The 22,825-nt window shown below is 43.0% G+C and overlaps 1 protein-coding gene across 2 annotated transcripts in view; it reads left to right on the top strand.

Moving 5' to 3' along the window:
• The first annotated feature begins 3,647 nt into the window (after window positions 1–3,647).
• The window catches only part of LRRC3B (leucine rich repeat containing 3B), a 54,910-nt gene continuing 35,732 nt past the window's right edge, over window positions 3,648–22,825 (top strand). Inside the window, exon 1 of one of the 2 annotated variants that reach the window (XM_045007293.1) lies at window positions 3,648–3,664. The gene's annotated coding sequence lies outside the window, so the exon portion shown is untranslated. Of the gene's footprint in view, window positions 3,665–4,641; window positions 5,073–22,825 lie in introns of those variants that run through there. The other variant, XM_045007290.1, reaches the window with a different exon arrangement.

Genomic DNA, 22,825 nt, shown 5'->3' with positions numbered 1-22,825 from the left:
GCTGGATTTTGCTGCAATTGTCCCAGTATGCTAGCTTCTGGTTTGTTCTCAATTTTGATTAATATTTCTATACTTTCAAGATTGTCTTAAAACTGATCCAAAATCAGTGAGTCTCAGTCCAAATGAATGCAACTTGGCAGGTCTGAAAATCATTTAACATTTAGGGTATGTCTACACTACCAGATTAATTCGATTTAACTTAATTCGAATTTGTGGAATCGACCTTACAAAGTCAAATTTGTATGTCCACACTAAGGACACTAATTTGACTTTGTGAGTCCACACTAACGGGGCAAGCGTCGACATTGGAAGCGGTGCACTGTGGGAAGCTATCCCACAGTTCCCGCAGTCCCAGCTGCCCATTTGAATTCTGGGATTTCCCCACAATGCATGCTGGGGGGGAAAAATGTGTCGAGGGTGGTCTTGGGTAACTGTCATCATTCAATGTGCTTTCGGACGTCTCAAGGGGAGATGGAGGAGCTTACTGACTCGCTCGGATCTCAGCGAAACCAATATCCCCATTGTTATTGCAGCTTGCTGTGTGCTCCACAATCTCTGTGAGAGCAAGGGGGAGACCTTTATGGCGGGATGGGAGGTTGAGGCAAATCACCTGGCTGCTGATTATGCTCAGACAGACAGCTGTGAAATTAGAAGAGCCCAGCGGGAAGTGCTGTGCATCCGGGAGGCTTTGAAAGCTAGGTTCCTCAGGGAGCAGGGTAACCTGTGACTGTTCAGTTTCTTTACAGAGAAGCTGAACCTGCCCCTGCTTCAGTTACTGTTGACTTTCTTCTGCGGTTACATACCCCGTACACCACGTTTCCCCCCTTCCAACACATGTTTAAAAATAAAGTTAATGGAACATTGTTAATTAACAACGTTTTCTTTATTAATGAATTCGCGTTAAAGGGTTGAAACAGGGACACAGACTGTGGTGGGTAGGGTGTGCAGTGATGTTAACACCGCTTCTACACTTGAGGAATGATAGGCTCCTGCTCCTAGAGCGGTCTGCAGTGCCAGACTGGTTGTTTCAACGGAGCCTGCCATCCCTCCTTTTCGGGACTCTGTGTGCCGGGGCTACGTGACCTTGTGGCGGGGGAGGATGGTTACAGATTCCCCTGCTGCGTGGCTCTGTGGTCCGGGACAAGGACCGCTGCATAAGTTCTGTAACCGCCCTCCCATGCCACAAAGTCACGTACCCCCCACCCACCCAGAACATGGAAAACACCTCCCAGACTGACCAGGGTGCCTACTGACTGCACTGTCTGTGTGACCTGCTGTTGATCCTGCCCCCGTGTCTGTACCCTGATAAAGGTGACTGTCCTATGCAATTAACAACCCCCTTCCCCCCCTCCACTTCACAGACAGTCTTCTGTAGAAAAACTTGACGGAAATAGTAATTAACAGCAAACTACTTTTAATAATCAACTACACAGTTAGGGGATGAAACTGGGATTGGGGCTTCGGTGAACCAGGAAGGGAAGGACTTCTCAACATTTAGGGAATGAGAGCCTTCTTGTATTTGTGCACTCTGCAGGGGTGCAGTGACAGTTTTCACGGCCCCTGTCGCCCCTCCTTGTTACTTTGGGTGAGGGGGGTTTGGGACTTTGTGGCGGGGGAGGGCGGTTGCAGATACAGTGCAGGGGGGCTCTGTCCTCCTGCCTGCGGTCCTGCAGAACATCCACAAGGCGCCGGAGCGTGTCAAATTTTCCCTGGGCATTTCCTGTGTGGCTGGTCAGAACATCCAAGCTCGGACTGCTGTCCAGAGCGTCAACAGAGTGGTGCACTGTGGGATAGCTCCCGGAGCTACTAAGGTCGATTTCCGTCCACACATAGCCTAATTTGACATAGCCATGTCGAATTTAGCGCTACTCCCCTCGTCGGGGAGGAGTACAGAATTCAAACTAAAGAGCCCTCTAGGTTGAACTAATTAGCTTCCTGGTGTGGACGGGTGCATGGTTAAGTCGAATTAATGCTGCTAATTCGACATAAACTCCTAGTGTAGACCAGGCCTTAGTCACCTAAACATTTTTTTTTCAATCAAATGATGACCACTTTTGGTCACTACCTGCCTAGAACAAGGACTGAAGAGGTGAATTGAAGGTTGAAAGGATCTATAGCCCTTTGTGACTAGGCATTCCCCAAAGCATTTTAGTTTTAATGATAGCAAAGCACATCAGCTAGGCAAAATCTAACAGAGTTCTAAATGAGAATGCATATTCATGTATTTTTATACTGGGCAAGTTTTTTGGGATAAATGAAGGCAAGGAGTATGAAGAAGACCTAAGAATTTATTTCTTATTTCTCATGCAAGCTGACAAAAGTTATATCAATGCCCCTCTTATTTATCATTTAGTTTTAGTGTACATAAGAGATGACACATGGCCAGTTTGGACTTCATTAGGACTCTTCACATGAGTAAAGTAAGTATGTATCCCACAGTTTTTGACAGAAAGAATTTACAATCTAAAGACCTGATCCTGCAAACCATTGCTCAGATAACTCAGAAGGACTAATCACATGATAACTTGTGTGAAGATTGGCAGTAGTGACCTCTAAATTATACAATAACCAGATGAAGGAAGAGAGAAGATCCAGTTCATATGATCTAACATCTGGGATACCTTGTCCTCTAGTCAGCAGGAACATAGGAATTGGCATAGCAGTGGTCTATCTACTCCGGCATCCTCTCTCTCAACAGTGGCCAAAGTATATTTAATGAAATTATTATATAATTAGACTAGAGGCAATCAACTGCATGTATCCAAACCAATAAACTTTTCCATTAACTTTATTTAACATTTTGTGAAGAGCACACTTAAAAACAAACAAAAAAAGCATCTTCCTCAGCCCTTTCTAGGCAGATGCAATAAACTAGCCTCAGACAACAAAATTTCCAACCAGGCTGTGCAAAACATGGCAAATATGAGGTTTATATTGCACGGTACTGAGTAATAATTTGAAAAAGTCAGGGAGAAATAAAGTGTTTATTGGGGACAGTGAACACAAGAGAAGAAAATGCCGTGTTTTGGTAAGCCACGCCATGTGATGGGCCATGGGTGGTGCACTTCAAAGTATTTTCAGGAGCTAGGACTGAAAATCATCCCAGGCGGGAATGGACTCAGGAAGGGGGATGAACAGCAGGGCTCGGGGTCACTTGCACCGCTTTTACACCAACACCGGTGCCGTGAGGTTAGCGGGGAAACCCTTCCCCTCCCCCGGGGGAACCAGAGGAGGTGATTCCCGGCGCGGGCTGCGGTGGAGGCTGGCACGGTCCTGGGGAGCCGCAGGGGGCGCTCCTGGCACCCCGATCACCCCGGAGCCTGGACCAGCAAACCCCACCCCCCAAAGCCAGCCGGGCGCTGGCATGTGGCAGGCGGGGGCAAGCAGCGCGTGCCGCCCGCAGCCTGGGAGGCAGGCTCCTCTCCATCGCCGCCGCCGGCTCCGGGCTCTGCAGCAGCCCTCGGCTCGCTCCCTCGCTCGCCCGCAGGCGGTGGCAGCTCCCCGCCCTTCAAGATGCCAGCGCGGCTGCTGCCCGCATTGCCCCTCTCGCCGGCCGGCTGAGGGGGCCGCGCCGCGGGGACAGTCCGTGCGCGGCCCTTGCATCCCGGCTCGCCGCCGCCCCGATGGAGCCGCGGCTGGGCAGGCACCGGACGCGCCAGGCGAGGTAAGGCGCCGCCGCCGCCGCCTGTTGCATTGCCCCGCCTGGCTGCCCGCCGGCTCCCGAGCGCCCTTTGCCCTGTCCCGGGCACGCGGCGCGCGGGGGCGCTCGCAATGCAACTCCGGGAACTTTTGCAGGCAGGCTCGGCTCGGCTCGCTGCGCCCGCTGGCCCCGCTTCCCCCCCGCTTCCCCTTTCTGTTTAGTTCTTAATTGGATGTGGCCGAGCCCTGCCCCAACTCCGGGGGGCGGGCGAGCTCCTGGGGGAGGCTGGATGCTCAGGGCTGGGAGGGGCAGGGGGACGCTGCAGGGAAATGGAGCTGGCCTCGCCAAGGGCTAGCAGGGCTCGATTGGTCTCCACCAGTAGCAGCCAGGCGAGCCTGGGGAGGCTGCAACCGGGCTGCTCCCTTGTGAGCCGGGGAGGATGCTGGGGGCTGTGTCGGGGGAAGGGGGCAATAGCAGGGAGCAGGGCTCTGTGACCGGCAGGCTTGGGCGGGGGAGGGGGGCTGGGTAGCTAAGCGGGGAGGAGGGGGGGGGGCGCGAAGAGCAACTCCGGGAGTTGGTCTCGAGGGGAGAAGAGCGAAGCCCGGGGCTGTGGGAGTGGGTGGGCTGCAGCCCCCTCCCCCCAGCTCTAGCAGCGGCTGGGGGGGAGGGGAAGAGGGCAGGAGAGCGTGTCCTGGGAGGGCTGATGAGGGCACATCCCCCCACCTGGAGTGAAAGGCTCTGGGGAGAGGAGCAGGTGGAGTCAGACACCCGCCGGCCGACTAGTGCAGCTTGCAGCTCTGCGGGCCACCTAACTAGCCATCCGCGCGTCTCCAGCGGGAATCCCGGCCAGCCCTGCTGCAGCCGGGCCGGAGCCCTGCTGCTTCCCAGAGCTAGCTGGGGCTGCGGGTAGAAACTCCCCGGAAGGGCCCGAAGGCGGTAGGTGGGCTGAAAGGGTGGGGTGGGGCTGAATAAAGGAGCGGAGTCTGCAGGAACTAGGGGTACTCCCCATCACCGGCCTTGGAGCAAGAAGAGATCCCCCCCCCCCGAGCATTTTCAAGGCGTGTCTTGTTACATTTTTTGCAAGCTGGTGGCACACAGGGGTTGCAGAGTGTCAAGCTGATCAGCATTCAAGTGGCGATGAGTGAGCCAAGTGAAGTGAGAGAGGCGCGTGCAACTGGCAGTGGAAGCTGAGGATGGTGCATGGGGAAAGAGAGAGAGAGATGGGAAGAAGCTGTTTGTGTTGCCTTGGGATTTTTCCACTTTGAAACCTACCAGGACCAGTTGCTACGAAGCATGAAGCAGGCGGTGATGGTTGTGATGATGAGGAAAGGCTGTTTCTAAATGATCGGGCTGCAGCTCCCTCAGAATACAAGCAACAAATGGCAGCGGGCTGTGGCCGGGCTGCAGCAGCAGCAGCAGCTGCAACTCCCAGGTGAGCTGCAAAGGCTCCACGCTGCAGCTTTCCATGCGTGCGCCTCGCATTCTGCTCCTGCTTCACCCCCAGACCCGGACCCCCTAAGGCACTTGAGCTGGGAGCCTTTTTCCTAACCTATGGGGTTAGTCTGTGTCTAGTAGTGGGTGACCAAGGGATTTGTGGGTGCTGCTTCTTTTGATGTTTGCATATTGCACTGTACCCCCTTGTACAGGAAAGCCAAGGGAAGAGAGTGAAGTCTGTGCTAATGTGTACCCCGTCTCTGTGATGCAGTAAAATAATAGGATAGGACAGTACTCTGAGCAGGACACTGTCATGACCTTAAAGCTTAATGTTTAGATAGAAATTTCATGGCTATTTGTAGTAAGCAGGTATAGAGATGGTCAGTATGTGGAAAATTGTGTATGTATGTTTAAAATTTGATAACATCATTCTGTATGTTGTTGCTTTAATGACCATGTACATATCCAAAAACTGTTTCTTTAAAATTTGGAACTCAATACTAAGCCAAATGCAATAGTATGTTTTCTTTCCTTTTTTTTGGCATCTTGCCATAAAAAAATAAAACATTTTTAGAATTATTATCTCTTAAAAATACCCATGCAGTTTGGACTGCAAGTTATCAGTCAGTATTTGCCAAATGGCCCCTTTCACTAGACAGAAGATATGGCGTGATTACAAAATAAAAATAACGGCGCACAAAATACATCAATTTACCAAATATTTACACAACTGAATTGAAATTGGTCAAATAGCATATCAGGCTGGTATCCAGGAATTAAGCATACAGCAATTTATAGATCTGTAAAAATGACAACTGGGTTATTGCTTTTAAAAAGATGTTGTTTTTTAAAGTAATAGCTTGGAAAAAGTGCTCCAAATACTTGCACCAAAAGAGAAAACAATACCTTTGAGTATCAAACTTTGGATGGGACAAATCTCATCTCAATACCGAAAAATTATTGGCTACAATAATTTCTAGGTGCTAAACCATTTAATGATTTATAAATTCAGATTGCAAGATGCCTGTTATGCCTTGTTGGGAGTGGTTCTTTGATACAGAGTACAAGAGTGTTCACATAGTTTATACCATAGTTAATTACTCTAGCCGTTGTCTCCAAATCAAACTATAAACTCATTTTGCATGTTTCTTTCTTCGATGACATTATTTAAAATATCAAAATGTAAACTAACTCTCAAAACCCTTCACCATTCTCAAAGTGACTCAGTTTCTTAATTTTCTTTTGTAGGATCTAATTTAGTAGTAATCTTATTCAGAGTATCAGTAATATTGAAGGAATTATTAGAACAACTCTGTAACCCTTATTCACACAGGTAGTTTTGGGTTTCAGTGGGATTACTCACACGAGTAAGGGTTATCACTTGACTAAGGTTTGGGCCTATTGTCAACTAGTTATGATGTGGTGTTAAATAGAGACCTGATTTTGTTGAAACTATTGAGAAATCTCTCATTTGACTTTAAGTAGAAGCAGAAGTGAGGCTGAGTCCTTACCTTCTCTTCTTTGTCCATATATTACTGAGGGAGAATTGAGACCCAGACCTGCTCTCAATGAAGTCAGATGCAAAACTTTCATTGACTTTAATGTGAGCAGGATGTGATCCTTAGGGTGCTAATTTCGATTGATTTTTAGTGGCATTGACTGAGGCTGCTTAGCACCTTGCAGGAGGTGTTCGGAGCCTGATAAGATTGAGCCCTTGGTGAGCTTTTGTTTACCAGCAGAAATATCCTATCTGTAGCTTTCTTGACAGTGAGAAATATTTAGTCTTAAGCCACATGATTTGCCACTAATGGAAAAACAAGACATTTCATTAGCAAGAAATAAGAATGTATTCATAGGGAGGGCCCAGTCCTAAGCCACAGAAGTCAATGGGAGCTTTGTCATTGATATTAATGGGAGCGGGAGCAAGATCAAGGCTTGTATTTTGGTTTTGTTATACATATATTGCCTTGGTCGTTTAATGTAAAAACGAAAAAGGGAACATGGAAGAGCTCAAGGTCTAGTGCTAACTGTACTGTTCTGCTCCCACTGAAGTCATAATACTTCAGGGCAATCAGGAGCAAGCTCAAATAGCTTGTCAATTCAAGAAACAACCTCAAAACTGTAGAATTGAAATCTAGAAATTAAAGATGACTGTGGTCAGTGTCAACATTGGTGTTTGAACCAAGAGAAATGTAATATAAAATGGTCTTACTGGATTTAATAATCAAGGCACCAAATTCTGCTTGTGTTACTTACGTAGTGGGTTCCATTGACTTAAGGGGGTCACTTGTGTAAACAAAGCATGCATGATTTAGCTCACTATCGGTAAATTTGGAAAGATTCTAAACCTAACTGAGAATGAAAAGAAGATGCTAAATGTTTGTAAACATTAGTTATCACTAACTGCCTAATGTAGTGAGAGGAACAACTGTTGGTGGTACCTTTTTAGAATCAGTTAAAGGTATGTACATGATTTTAAATATGATTTATCTATTTATTATAGGCTGATCTGTAGCCCATTGAAGTCAGCTTAATTGACTTCAATGGACTTTAGATCAGTTCCCTGAGAAAGAAACTTCATTTATGTTCCACTGTTAATATACATGTATACTTTATACGTTTTGTTTTTCCCAGTATAATCAGTTAGTAAATGTAAAGCAAATGTCTTGCTGTGCAATTCATATTTGTCTGGAGCTATAAAATTCCTAAAACAAAATGTCAAAAGGAAGAAAGGAATCTGATTTTTAAAATGATAGTATGATTCTCAAACACCATGATTAAACATTTTGCTTTGAACCAAGAATGAATTAGCAGAGTTCATGGAGTTTGTAGTCACTTATTCTGGCCTCCTTGAACAGTTTTACCAAACAAGCTCTGATATTTAAAAAAAGTTACTTGTGGAACATACAGCTTTGGTAGGACATTTGTGCTCTTGTGTGAACCAAAAGTCAGCATGTCCACAGATTCTACATGCAAGAAATTAAAGAAACCTGCTAACTAATATAATAAACTTTTTTTAAAAATGATGGCTAACTTTGTAAATACATACATGAATGTTTGTATGGTAGTATTTAAACATAATACATCATAGGTAGAACACTATTGAATTTGGAGGTCTTTTTTTCTGGTGATTGAGTCTCTATTTTGTTGGCTTTAGTCCAGTGCATTTGATAAAGTAAATTATTTCTTCTTCTTTCTCCATTTTTGTGGCCACTTTGTGAAGGTTGTTCTGGATGTGCAGCACATACATGAACTCATCCAAAACAAAACATACGTTCAATCAGATGCAATATCACTTTTCCCTTAACGCTTTTTCAGCTCTTCATTTATACAAGTAGTAATTGCCAAACCCAGCACAGGGGAGGGTCTCCTTATTTAACAATGATTACGGCGCATGCTGTTGATTCGTTAGGATTTGTAATTGTAATAGTTGTCTGTAAGTATAGTTGGTGATTTGCATTGTAGACTTCTGTACAGTATCGATTGACTTGGGCCACAAGCATATTTTATGTAGGGACTTAGGTTGAACTTGAAAGGTATTATGCACAATATTTGCTGCTAGTTCACATACAAAATTCCAGGCTCTACCAGCTTTTATTCTTGTGTTCTCTTTTGAGTATTTACATCACATAGAGATTATAGCTTGGTTTATTTTCACACTGATTTCAAAAGTAGACATGGGAAAACTCTTTCACCATACGGGTGGGCACAACTCCAAAGTTCTGTATTCTGTTACCAAGGGAAAGGCTATAGCCAAAGTAAAATGGCTGTTCTATCTCTGGATGGTATCCTCTTGTTAGGATGAAAGAAGGAAAGATAAGAGAGACTGGGAGAGGAATGGGGAAGGGATGTGGCAATAGAAGACGAAGGAAAGGGGAAAGTGAGAGATATCACAGGAGTTGTCTAGTTTGGGAAAAGAGGCTATGACCTTATTACGCTATTATCTAATCCTTAGAGAAGAACGATGGTCCAGTACAAGCCGTACAAGGGTACAAGCCCAGAGTTCTGGCTTCAGTTTCCTGCCCCACCACAGACTTCTTTTGTGACCTTGGGCCTTGGGCAAGTTAGTTCATCTTTGTATGCCTCAGATCACTATCTGTAATAGTACTTCCCTACCTCACAGTGGTGGTGTGAGGCTAAAATATGTTAAAGATTGCAATGTGCTTGGGTGCTACTGTAATGGGGGCCATATAAGTTCCAGAGATATAGCATGTCCTTTTCCTTAGTATAGATTTGTGTTAACAGTTTTTACCTCAGTTATCTGGCCAGGTCCACTTTAGGCTCCCATTTCAACTAGCTAACACATGTGGCCAGGGCAAGTTGTATTTTAAACATGAATTTTTAAAAAATGTGTTAACTAATATTAAACAAACAAAATACACCATTTATTTTAGTCTAGACAAGGCCCTAGCCGGCTAAATTGAAGTGAAAGGTGTAGATACAAGGGATAAGGTCGTGTCTGGGTCAGGGAGAAGTGGAGCAGGAAGGAGATAGCAGGGTAGGTGGAAGGTGATAGAGAAAACAGAGGAAAGTGAGAGACAGCATGAAAATAGGATGCTACTGTGGCCTGAAAACAGAAAGTATTAATTAAGGAAAGATAAACCAAGAAACAGAATGAGAGAGACCCAACAGCAAGAGACCAGAGAATATAAAAAAGTTGAAAAAGAAAAAAGTAGTAGAAAGAAAGTGTGTGGAAAAAGATGGGTGGAGGGAGAAAAAGAAAAGTAAGAAAAGATGCATAGAAGTTTTAATCTGGAGAATGTTGCCTTATTTACTCATATTGCAGTACTTCCATAGTAACAGATGGCCCACATTTCAGTCATGTTGTGGAAGGCTGACAGAATGTTCTACTGTTGGGGGTCGAGTCACATTTCTGCTTATAGTTTCTGTTGGTCACATAACTCAGTTAGTGGGATATGTATTTTTAAAAGTGACATGACCTAGTAGCCTGCCATCTTAAAGAAATAGTTTTGTGGATATTGTTAAAACTATCTTCATCAGCACTTACAATGAATATACTGTAAATCAGTTTACAGTGAAGTTGCATTCAAGTAGTTCCATTGTCTTCATTGGAAATACTTTAATCAAAAAGGATTTGGTTAAATTTGTGAAAGTGACTGAAAATGGTTTTGTGTGTAAAGATAGTGGGAGTTGAGAGCGCTCACTGCTTCACAGCTGTGCTTGTGGGATTGAGCCATTAATGTGTTTTTATTGGGGGCTAATGGGACACATGAAAGAGTCTTAATTTTTTAAACTGGAGAGTACATATATGCAGATTGCTTGGGCATATTGCAGTCTTTCCCCCTCAAAATTATTTTAATTAAGTTTTATGCATAAATTGAAAATAATTACTTAAAGCCCAAGTATGACATTTAGCAAAGAGTAAAGATATTTGACATTCAAATGAATGTATATGGTTGAGCTTGATAGGGGACGTTATGTTAAAAAGAAACAGAATCATCATTGCTTTTATGAATTATCCTATACTTGGATTCTTCAGGAAGGGTACAGACTAGTTATTGTATAGTGGAAAGAGAACTCTAACAAGATTTTTGAATCATTTAGGTTACTTTGAAATTAAAAATTATATATTATGTAAGTATATATTACATTAGATGAATAAATGATGAAATTGAAATGCAGTTTAATGGTCACTGGTTTTTTTTTTAATTTCCTTGTTTATTTCTCTGTTGGGACAATGAAAATCAGCACAGTTAGTTTCACTTTTGTTTATAATCAGTTTCAGTTTCAAATTCTTAATGCTGTAATATTTGGGTATCAAATACTCCAAAGTGGTGTACATTTAAAAACTAAATTTTAATTGAATTTTTAAAAGCAAATTGTGGAAATGTTTCTGTTGGCCCATTCATTTTAATAGGATTACTCACAGTAGTAAAATTAAACATGTGCATAAATGTCTGCAGAATTGGAGCCCTAGAGTCTGCTCTACACCTTACTTCCTGTGTGAAGTCACTTAACTCTTGTGCACCTCAGTTTCCCCATTTAAAATGGGAATATTGGTAACACCTTTCTTTTAAAAGCATCTCAAGATGTATAGCTGAAGATCGTTGTTATTATTACTATTCATTAATAAACACCTCTTTTGTGATAGTAGCTATATATTCTTTCTGATGTAGAATGCATGCTAGATATTAATTTAAAATGCAGAAATGATAGTCGTGAAAGAACCAAGACAACTTTTAGCAGCCTACTGATTTCAGTTTGTCTGGTTTTGTACTTTCCTGTTTGGAGCCTTTGGTTGCTCGTTTGTTACAATAATACTAATCTGTGGAATGACAGGGAGACTTCTCAGTCTGTCAGTGATTCAGCATTTCATTTCCATGTACCCATTTTCTGGGATACTCCACAGTTTACCTGTCTTTGTCATCACACTATCAAGAGGTAACACACATTTGATGTCATCAATGATGCTGGGTTTACTTGATTTAAAAAACAAAAACAAAGCCTTAGTCAATATTTGTAACTTGGGTTGACTACTGTGATAGAAATCTCTCTTTACCATGAACGGTAGATGGTTACTTGGAGAAGAAATTTGATAGCTATGATCAGGTGGGCTTTAGTAGCAGTATTGTTATATCAACTTTGCTATTCTCAGATACAAACCTTATTATTACATTGTAGATCTCTCTTTACGAGCCCAATCATACAAATACCGTTCAACAAAGAGCTTGCTACTGCAAATAGCTCCATTAAAGTCTGAGAGATTGGCCCCCGTATTTCCATTTTATTTAATATTCTTTAGATTTGGTTTTTTTTTTACTATGGCAAACACTTCAGTAAATGTGTCTAAACTGGCTTTGAAAATAATTGGCTTGATTTGAATAAGTCAGGAGAAAATGCAATAATTTAGTAAAGAACTATAAAAAGATGTTTTGGAAGAAAGAATTTACCTGGAATAAGGAAATTAATAGTGAGCATATCCAGTATTACATTCAGATTTTTAAAAAATGAAGTGTAAAATAATTTACTTACTTGGCTTTTTTTTCCCTTTTAGATGCCAGGTTGGCAATACACTTTAAAAGAAAACCTGAAACCTTTCTTTATTTTCCAGTCTTCACTTTGTGAAAATTGGAGAACACTGTATAATATGCTCCTTATTGTACTATAAGGATATGGGAAATAGTGTGGTGACTAAAAAACATTGTCACCTTAGATTGAAAGATTGATACCCTGACTGTACACAAGTAGCATAGGTGTTGCATTGGTGTGCTGGAGATTCCAGTGGCTTAGTGGATGTGGATCCTAGTTCTGGAATGTGTGCCCAAGGTTCCAGTGTGTTCATGGTGGTGGCAGTATGCCTTGATGTTGGTACTGTGACGTAGTTGGATATGTCTGTATCAGCTTACGAGCCCCCGTTTGTTTTTAGAGCACTGTTTTCTTTCAGGAGCTCCGCTATGTATTGTAACCTTCATGTTGGAGTGTGACCCTTATGTTGTATTGCAGCCTTCCTTGTGTGTTAGTGCATTCATTTTGTAGTGGGGTATTGGTAGCCTTTTCCCTGTGTATGCATTAGAAGCTGTGACAGAGCAATCTAGGGCCATCAGCTGTGATTGTCTGTTAACTACCAGCCCATCCACAAGAACAATGAACTGTGTACCGAAACCTGGCTGTGGGAAAGGGGCAGATGTTGTTCAGCCTGGGTATGCAGCCTAAAGGATCAAAGACTATGTTTAAAGAAAAAACAAGGAGGAGTCCTTGTGACATCTTAAAAACTAACATTTATTTGGGCATAAGCTTTCGTGGGCTATAATTCACTTCATCAGATGCATTGAGTGAAAAATACAGTAAGCAAGTATAAATATACAGCACATGAAAAGATGGGACTTGCCTTACCAAGTGGGGAGGTCAGTGCTAATGAGGCCAATTCCATCAGGGTGGGTGTGGCCCATTCCCAATAGTTGACAAGAAGGAGTGAATATCAACAGTGGGAAAATTACTTTTTGTAAGGGGAATGCTCTCTGTGAAAGGGAGCCAGATCACCACCCCATGCAAAAAGGCCAAGCTAAGGAGAGAGAAGGCAAAAAGGCTGCCTAGCCGATGGGTGCTGGCCAAACCCACGACTCACAGGAGGGGTGAGATCTGACATGAGGGGAGTGTGTTGTGTTCCCAAAGATCTATAACTCTCTTGTGCTATTTAAAAGAAAAGTGCCTGTGGTTAAGAAATTCCTTTAAGCCTTCCTTGCCTGCCATGCTGCCCCTGAAGGGGTTAATCAAGAAACTCATATTGCCTGCAACGAGATAGAACTCTAACAGAACATGTGTAAGCAACTGGGGGCTCAGGAGGGTTAAGGAGCTCTGCATGCCAAAGAAGGGGCGTAGACACAGGTCTGCACTTGGGACTGTGCCTGAGAGACCCAGAGTGAGGAAGAGTGATGCTCTCTCCATACCACATAGGGGATCCAGCAGTTCGGTCCACTCACAACTGAATGGTGTCCTTCCAGAGAGGGGGACTCAGCTAGGTTGTGAGAAACACGTTGATTAGTTTTCAGCCCAATACGTCGGCAACATTTCATAATTATAATTAAGTTTATCACACAATTAAGATATCATTTGAATTTTCAGCCTCAATGTTGTCATTGTGGCTTAAAGTTATTTCCAACGACTGTAGTTGCCATGAATATGAAGTTTGAAAGTTTTGATGCAAGATTGCTGAAGGCTTTGGAGAAGTCCCTGGAAGCATGGTATGAAAAAAGTATTGATCTTTTCCCCACATAGTTAGCTATACAGCTTTTGAACTTCCTCTCCTCCGCCATCTGAAGCTCTGTTAGGTGTCTTTGGCGGGTCAGAAGGCAGTTGCTGAAATGTCCACCAGTGCCTCATGGAAACTCTGCCCGTTTTCCGACACAGGAATGAAAGTGCAAGCAAGAGAACTTGAAAAGGGGCTTCCTCCATGTCGCTCCACAGGATGTGTTGGCAGGCTGTTCAAAATTGCTGTAAAGTGCAGGGTGGTCAGTAAATTTTCCCACAGTGCACGCAGGTCAAAGGGCTAGAGCAGCCACGTTTTGGGAGGGAGCTAGGAAGTCTTGAATATGGTTGGTTTGACTTGGGTCTTAGTGCTGCAGTGTGGCATCCAGAGCCCCAGTTTCTAGCCTGGGTTAAAAAAATTCTCAGTGTAGAGTTAAGAATCAGCGTTGAGGCTCGAGCCCTGGGTTCTATAATGCAGATCGGCTGACTTGAGAGGTAGCGCAGGCATCAATAGTAATATAGCCACGGTAGCACTGACAGCAGCAGCAAGACTTAGCCATGCTGAGTACCTACCTACTGGTTTCAGGTGGGTTTGTACTTGGCATCAAGGGTGAAGAATTGGAGCTATATTTGTGCAACTTATGAATTCTGACTGATATTGTGAAATTGTAATATGAAAATCTGCAATGTCATGAGTAAAAAGAACAGGAGTACTTCTGGCACCTTAGAGACTAACACATTTATTTGAGCATAAGCTTTCCTGGGCTACAGCCCACTTCATCGGATGCATAGAATGGAACATACAGTAAGAAGATATTTATACATACAGAGAACATGAAAAGGTGGAAGTACCCATACCAACTGTAAGAGGCTAATTAATTAAGAGAAGCTATTATCAGCAGGGGAGAAAAACTTTTGAAATGATAATCAAGATGGCCCATTTCAGACGGTTGACACGAAGGTGTGAGGATACTTTAACATGGGGAAATAGATTCAATTAGTGTAATGAACGAGCCATTCCCAGTCTCTGTTCAAACCTGAGTTAATGGTATCTAGTTTGCATATTAATTCAAGTTCAGCAGCTTCTCCTTGGAGTCTGTTTTTGAAGCTTTTCTGTTGCAAAATTGCCACCTTAACCTCTGTCACTGAGTGATTAGAGAGGTTGAAGTGTTCTCCTACTGGTTTTTGAATGTTATGATTCGTGATGTCAGATTTGTATCCATTTATTCTTTTGCGTAGAGATTGTCCGATTTGGCCAATGTACATGGCAGAGGGGCATTGCTGGCACATGATGGCATATATCACATTGGTAGATGTGCAGGTGAACGAGCCCCTGATGGCGTGGCGATGTGATTAGGTCCAGTGATGGTGTCACTTGAATAGATATGTGGACAGAGTTGGCATTGGGCTTTGTTGCAAGGATAGGTTCCTGGGTTAGTGTTTTGTTGTGTGGTGTGTGGTTGCTGGTGAGTATTGGCTTCAGGTTAGGGGTCTGTCTGTAAGCAAGGACAGGTCTGTCTCCCAAGATCTGTGAGAGTGAGGGATCATTTTTCAGGATAGGTTGTAAATCTTTGATGATGCGCTGGAGAGGTTTTAGTTGGGGGGTGAAGGTGACGGCTAGTGGCGTTCTGTTATTTTCTTTGTTGGGCCTGTCCTGTAGTAGGTGACTTCTGGGTACTCTTCTGGCTCTGTCAATCTGTTTTTTCACATCAGCAGGTGGGTATTGTAGTTTTAAGAATGTTTTACAGAGATCTTGTATGTGTTTGTCTCTGTCTGAGGGATTGGAACAAATGCGGTTGTATCTTAGAGCTTGGCTATAGACAATGGATCGTGTGGTGTGTCTTGGATGGAAGCTGGAGGCATGTAGGTAAGTATAGCGGTCAATAGGTTTCCGGTATAGGGTGGTGTTTATGTGACCATTGCTTATTAGCACAGTAGTGTCTAGGAAATGGACCACTTGTGTGGACTGGTCCAGGGTCAGGTTGATGGTGGGATGGAAATTGTTGAAATCATGGTGGAATTCCTCAAGGGCTTCTTTTTCAAGGGTGCAGATGATGAAGATGTCATCAATGTAGTGTAAGTAGAGTAGGGGCGTTAGGGAACGAGAGCTAAGGAAGCGTTGTTCTAAGTCAGCCATAAAAATGTTGGCATACTGTGGGGCCATGTGGGTACCCATAGCAGTGCCACTGACTTGAAGGTATATATTGTCCCCAAATGTGAAATAGTTGTGGGTGAGGACAAAATCACAAAGTTCAGCCACCAGGTTTGCTGTGACATTATCGGGGATACTGTTCCTGATGGCTTGTAGTCCATCTTTGTGTGGAATGTTGGTGTAGAGGGCTTCTACATCCATAGTGGCCAGGATGGTGTTTTCTGGAAGATCACTGATGGATTGTAGTTTCCTCAGGAAGTCAGTGGTGTCTCGAAGATAGCTGGGAGTGCTGGTAGCGTAGGGCCTGAGGAGAAAGTCCACATAGTCAGACAATCCTGCTGTTAGGGTGCCAATGCCTGAGATGATGGGGTGTCCAGGATTTCCAGGTTTATGGATCTTGGGTAGCAAATAGAATACCCCTGGTCGGGGTTCTAGGCATGTATCTGTACAGATCTCTTCCTGTGCTTTTTCAGGGAGTTTCTGGAGCAGATGGTGTGGTTTCATTTGGTAAAGCTCAGTGGGATCAGAGGATAATGGCCTGTAGAATGTGGAGTTAGAGAGCTGCCTAGCAGCCTCTTGTTCATATTCCAACTTATTCATGATGATGACAGCACCTCCTTTGTCAGCCTTTTTGATTATGATATCAGAGTTGTTCTTGAGGCTGTTGATGGCATTGTCTTCAGCATGGCTGAGGTTATGGGGCAAGTGATGCTGCTTTTCATGAGTGTGTGATGGTCTTTGCTTGTGGGAAGTCTTGCCTAATAGGCAGGACTTAAGCCCTTTGATGTGTAGGGGAGCCTGGGCCCCCACACACCACCAGGCTCCAGCCCACTGCCCTGTGAGGGTGACACACGGGCCTGACGCCCATTTGAGAGGGCCCCCATACCCAGGGAATTTGAGTGTGTGGTACTGTGATCTAGCACACGGGGTCACAACACCACTCAAATTTGGCCTGCCTAGGCCAAACTCGAGTGGCCATCGCAACCCTTTGCACTAGGTGCAGTGGCCAGAGTGGGGAGCTGGGTCCAACCCTATAGGACAGAAGCTGCCGCTGTGGATGAGTGGTGGGCAGGCTCGATTTCCAAGACACCCTCCCCTGTCCCGTTGAGGCCTCTTTGGTCTCCATCAGTGTTCCCTCTAATTTTTTACATCCATGTGCGGAATGAATTTTATTATTTGCACCAATATGGAGTTGATGTGTGACGCATCACCTCCATATTGGTGCACATAACAAAATTCATGAATGTAGGGCCGAGGGGTTCGGGTTTGGGCTCTGGGGAGGGGCTGGGGATGAGGGGTTCAGGGTGTGGAGGGTGGGACAGAGGGTTGGAGTACAGGAGAGTGCAGGCTCTGGTTGGGGGTGGGGCCAGGGATGAAGGGTTTGGGGTGCAGGCTGCCCCGGGGCTGTGGTGGGGAGTGAGAACTCCCCCCAGCCCTCTCTTGCCACAGCAGCTCAGGGAGGTGCCTCTCCCCAGCCACAGCAGCTTTGGTGGAGCTGGGCTGGCTTGAGGGAGGGGCTCGTCTCCCCGGCAGCTCCACTGGGCCTGGGCTTGGCCTGGGCTGTTGTGGCAGGTCCATGCTGGTGTCGGTTGGGAGAGGCGCCTCTCCTGACCATGGCAGGTCCGTACTGGGGAAGAGGCATCTCTCCCCGCTGCAGCCCTGAGCGCCTGCGTGGGGCTTAATGGGCAGCTGCGCAGCCACGCAGCTTAGAGGGAACTTAGGCCTCCATGATGATTTTTTCTTTTTTTTAACGGTGGAGGGATTCAGTTTCAGATTTTGCCCCAGGCCCCCCAAACCTCTGTGCACCCTAGATGGTTCCCCAAGGACTCGCAAGCAAAGAGTGTGATAGAAAGTAAGGGGTATTGCTGTTTCAGATGTTTGTTTTGTACGACCTATGCTTTACATGATTAAGTATAAGAAAGCATAAAGGTATTAGTTTTGTGCAAAGAGGGCATGTTTGTGTTGATTGCTTCACAACCGCTGCATGCCCCTGACAGAGTTTAACTGTAAGCAGATGCTTTACATCTTTAATGTGGAAGAGGGGTGTTTTTATGTAACTGAGGTATTTCAGGGGTCAGTGCTGGTCCTGGAGGACTGTGGCAGGTGGGTTGAGGAGCCCCATTTTGGAGAGAGGTAGCTGACTGAGAGGCAGTGCCTAGGAAATGTGTCAGAAAGGTCAAGAGAGGAACCTGCTGGCAGTCTAGAGGCTTAACATACTCCAGAGGATACAAACCGCAGACACATGGATTCCCCTCACAGCAATCCTAGAGGGTGGCTGTGAAGGGGCATATACTAGGTTACATGACAATAGGTGGTTTGAAAGTGGTACTTAGTATAGAATGTATGTCTGTGACCCCCTTTTCATGTCATACATGGCACCATGTGATATAAAACAATGTTCAACCTTATACAGATAATATGTGCTTGTCTACATGGCAAGTTATTGGGCAGCAAGCCAGAGTATGAATCTGTTATGCATCAGCTTGCCATACAGTAATGTCCCATGTGGCCAGGGTGGATTTGATTGAAATCAAATTGATTTAAATCACTAGTCAGGAAGACTTGATATAATCATAGATTTCTACATAAAAGTGCATTCTTTTTGGTTGTTATAACCTTAATACATATTCTTCACAATTCAGAGATAGATGTAGGTTTCATTTTTAGAAGGTACACACTATACGTTTTTAAGTGATTTATTTTGAAAAAAATTTCAGATTAGTTTTACAGATATATCAGAAAATGAATGATTGTTTGGTTATTTCATTTACCAAAGGTAATTGAAGCAGATATTTATGAAGTCATTGGGAGGTGAACTATCTCCAATTCAACAGGTTAATCATTAATATTTGTCTTGCCATGCTGTATTAGGTGGAGAACATCACCAGACAGACATTTAAATTGTTTTATTTAACTAAAACAACGTTATATATTCTGGATTTTTTTTTCTTCCACAGAAAACATATTTTAACAAAACAAGCATATGAATTTTTGAATTTAGTTAAATATTCAAGTTTTTTAAAATCAGGTTTGTTTTTATTAAAATCGTTTTTAACTAAAATAGTTAAATGAAATATTTTTAAAAAAACAGAAAAAATTAAATCGATTATGTCAGCCAGGTCAACATGAGAAACTTAAAATATTGGCTTCTGCAGCTAACTTAGTAGTCTTCACCTTCATTTTGCTGTTTGTTCATAATCTGGAAAAGAAAAACAAGCTTTCTGCCTTTTCAGGTCCCAAACGATTTCTCAGTTTGGAATGAATTAGTCCAAAGGAAGAAAATATTCTTTCTACACTGGCAGAAGAAGCTACTGCTGTTAAAAGTGAGAGCATCACTTCAACAGTCTCTGAATCCAAGTGCTTAAGTGACTTCCAGCAGTTCACTGGTGTTACTTTCTTTAAAACATCACCAGCAAACATATATGTCTTAAATGGTTCACCCTTAGCTCTGAAGTTTATTATAGTTGGCATTATGGAGGGTTAATGCTGGATGTCCATGTCATAGCCAACTCCTCTTCTTCAGCAGTTAAGGTTTGACCCTGGGACCGAGTATGGAGAATATTTGCAAGAAAATGAGCTGGAGATAGTGCTTGTCCCATTCATTTTTTTTAATGCTTGTAATTTAACTCTGTCGTTGCATATTTCTCTTTTTAAGCTCTCACTCACTTCCTTCTAAATTTCAATGTCATCAGCAATAAAACAGCTATTTCCCTGCATTTTGTTCAAGGCTACAGAAATAGGCTTCAGAGTACTCAGCATGTGTTCAACATTTCTCTTAAGCCCAATGTTGAGAACTTTGGCTATGACAGTGCCATCCATTTTTTCACAATTTTGTTCACAAACTGTCATCAGATTAGGCCAGTTCTTGATATCGTGCTCAAAACAGTCCACTACTGAGTTCCATAGCACATCTTGTGGGAGAGTTAGCTTGGTCCCACCCTCCCCCACCCCCCCCCACACTTTTTTCGGAGTAGTTGCTGCAAAGTGGTTGTTATGGAAGTATTTTGCAATTTCTAAAACATTAGCCTTTATTTATGGAACACTGAAATCTTTGGCTAGGAGGTGCATCGATTTAGCACTTCAACCATATGTTATTAGCTTGGGACTCTCTTCACTCTCTTTTAAATAATTTCTTCACATCTTGGACACATTTGCAGCATTGTCTGTGACCAAGCTGCGTACTAGACATTTGATTTTGTTATAGCTTTTACTGCTACTACTTGTAAGTATTCTGCTGTTTGTACATTTCCTGAGGTATCAATTGTTTCTGTAAGGAAGACATTCCCTTCTTCTGTTGTTACACAAGCACATACATCAGGATCATTGTGGACATTGCTCCACTGATCAAGACTCAGGTTAACAATTTTACCCTCTAGACCTTTTGCACACTGCTCAACTTTTTTCATACACTTTATCCAGCAATTTGCCTGCGATATCTGCTCTGTTGGGTGGACTGTATCCTGGCCTTAATGACTGAATGAACTATGTTAATGAAGTGTGGGTTCTCTATCATGGAGAGTTTGTTGCATAAACACACCAGGCAATTTTTTCATCAATTACCTCTTTTTGTAATCTGCTGGTTCTTATCACAAACTTATCTATGGTTGTTTCTGGATGATGGAGAGATTTTTTTCTCTTTTTGCTACAGGTGATATACTGTGGCGATGTGACTGAAACACTATCATTGGCAGATTACTTTGAAACTATAGAAAATGATGGTGAGCTTGAAGGTGGATAATCTTGGGATTCCTGTATGTTGAGGATGGATTCTTCTAAACAAAATAAGTCAATGCAGTTATTTAATTATTATTACCATACTGCTCATTTAGTATTACTCATTGCATTCACTGACACTCAGTACTACTTTAAAGGTGAAATTGTAAAAGAAACATCTGCCTATTTCAGCTGTTTGTTTTTTTTTATCACAACTGCATCTAAAATGATAGTACCATAGAGTAACAACTATATTTTTTACTCAAACATGAGAATTCAAGAATAGTCCAGAAGGAAGACAGGCAGTCCTTAAGAAAGACGTATGAAATAAAAAAGTTTACCAACCTGAAGATCCTGCATGTTCTTTTCATCATCTTCAATGCAGCTTCCTCCTGAGAAGGAACACTTCTAATGATGTTGTTTCATTCGGGCAACCAGGCCTTGCATTTCTTTGTTGCACTGTTTGCATTTTGCACGCATGCCTATCTTACCCACAGGTAGAGGAACTTCATTAAAATATTCCCAAACTGGGTCTCTTTTACATCCTGCTGCCATGATAGGTTTTCCCTTCTAGTGAGAGAATGATATGGTAGATCTCAAATCAATGAAGGCTACACTCAGAAAGACCTCAAGACTTCTGGAATATGCTGCTTAAACAGTTTCACTTTTGTTACTAATGCCTGTCCCTCCCTTCTTACATTGATCTCCAGATTTCTTCTTGTCCAGATCTATTCTGCTCCCAACAATCTTCTATTCATTGAACTTTTTGAAACGTTTGCACTTTTAGAGAGAGGTAAGGGGTTGACTCTGTGTACACAAATTTGCAGAGGGACTGTTATTTCTCACCTCTATATTTTATTTATTTATTTGCTGTTAATAAGTTTGCTATTAATAGGCATGTTATCTCTGGAGACACAAATCCACAGTTTGAGAACTGCAAAACTAAACATCTCTGGTATCTTCTAGACTTAGCACTGAGTCCCATTGAGTAGATAGAAAGATTAACCTAAATAATCTATACAGAAGCCCCTGGAACCCCATAAGATTGGGGCCCTAATCCATGAACTATTGGAACTCATTTACAAAACTTTTCTTAAACATTACATGAATATATTGTCTCATACTATAGAATTAGAATTTATAATCCGTATTCCATAATGAGATATCTTTGAGCTATAATGTATCTTAATTAAAGCTATCTTTAGAAAGGTTTTTTCCTCAAAAAGCATCTTATAAAAAAAAATCCGATTTAAATACAAAAAATCCATTTTTTTATTAAAATATATATATATATATTTATCCACCCTGCATGTGGCCATTGCTTCACTGTGGACATTGAAAGTCCCAGAGTGCAGTTGGGCTTACTATGCTTTTAAGTAGCCACATTCTGGGGCTGTCAGTGAACAATAGCAATGTCCACATGAGACATTGCTCTGCGGCAGATTGGTGTGCTGTAGATTCACACCTTGGCTTCCTGCACAGTAACTTAAAAGCCCTGTATTATATGGTGGTGTAGCTGTGTTGGTTCCAGCATATTAAAGAGACAAGGTGGGTGAGGTAATATCTCTTATTGAACTAACTTGGTGAGAGGGACAAGCTTTCAAGCTTACACAGAGCTCTTCCTCAGATCTAGGAAACAAAGTGTGTCACAGCTAAACAATGCTATGCTAAATAATCTCTTCCATCTTGTATTTAACTGTGACACTCTGAGTACAGTTCCCAGACCTGAAGAAGTCTCTGGAAGCTTAAAAGCTTGTCTCTCTTCAACAGAAGTTGGTCCCCTTGTCTCTAACTAAGGATTTGTCTGCGCTACGCACCTTTTAACGACACAGCTGTACCACTAAAGCCATGCCACTAAAAAGTGTAGCCGCTGTTCGTTGGCGGGAGAAAAAACTTCCACACCCAATGAGCGGCAGAAGCTTTGTCCGCAGGAAAGTGCTTCTGCGGACAAAGCGCTGTTCACACCATTGCTTTTTGTCGGCAAAACTTTTATCATTCAGGGGTGTGTTTTGTTTTTTTTCCACACCCCTGAACGACAAAAGATTTGTCATTCAGTTTCCAGTGTAGACAAAGCCTTAATCTAAATCTTGTATTAAGTATTTAAGGCCCAATCCTTTGAGACACTTAGCACCCTCAGCTCCTGTTGAGTTCAACAGAAATTGGGAAATACTCATTACCTC

The sequence above is a fragment of the Mauremys mutica genome, chromosome 2 (assembly GCF_020497125.1).
Source record: "Mauremys mutica isolate MM-2020 ecotype Southern chromosome 2, ASM2049712v1, whole genome shotgun sequence".
Classification (NCBI taxonomy): Eukaryota; Metazoa; Chordata; order Testudines; family Geoemydidae; genus Mauremys; species Mauremys mutica.
The sequence above is the reverse complement of the archived record's forward strand: the minus strand, read 5'-3'. Positions and strand labels throughout refer to the sequence as shown.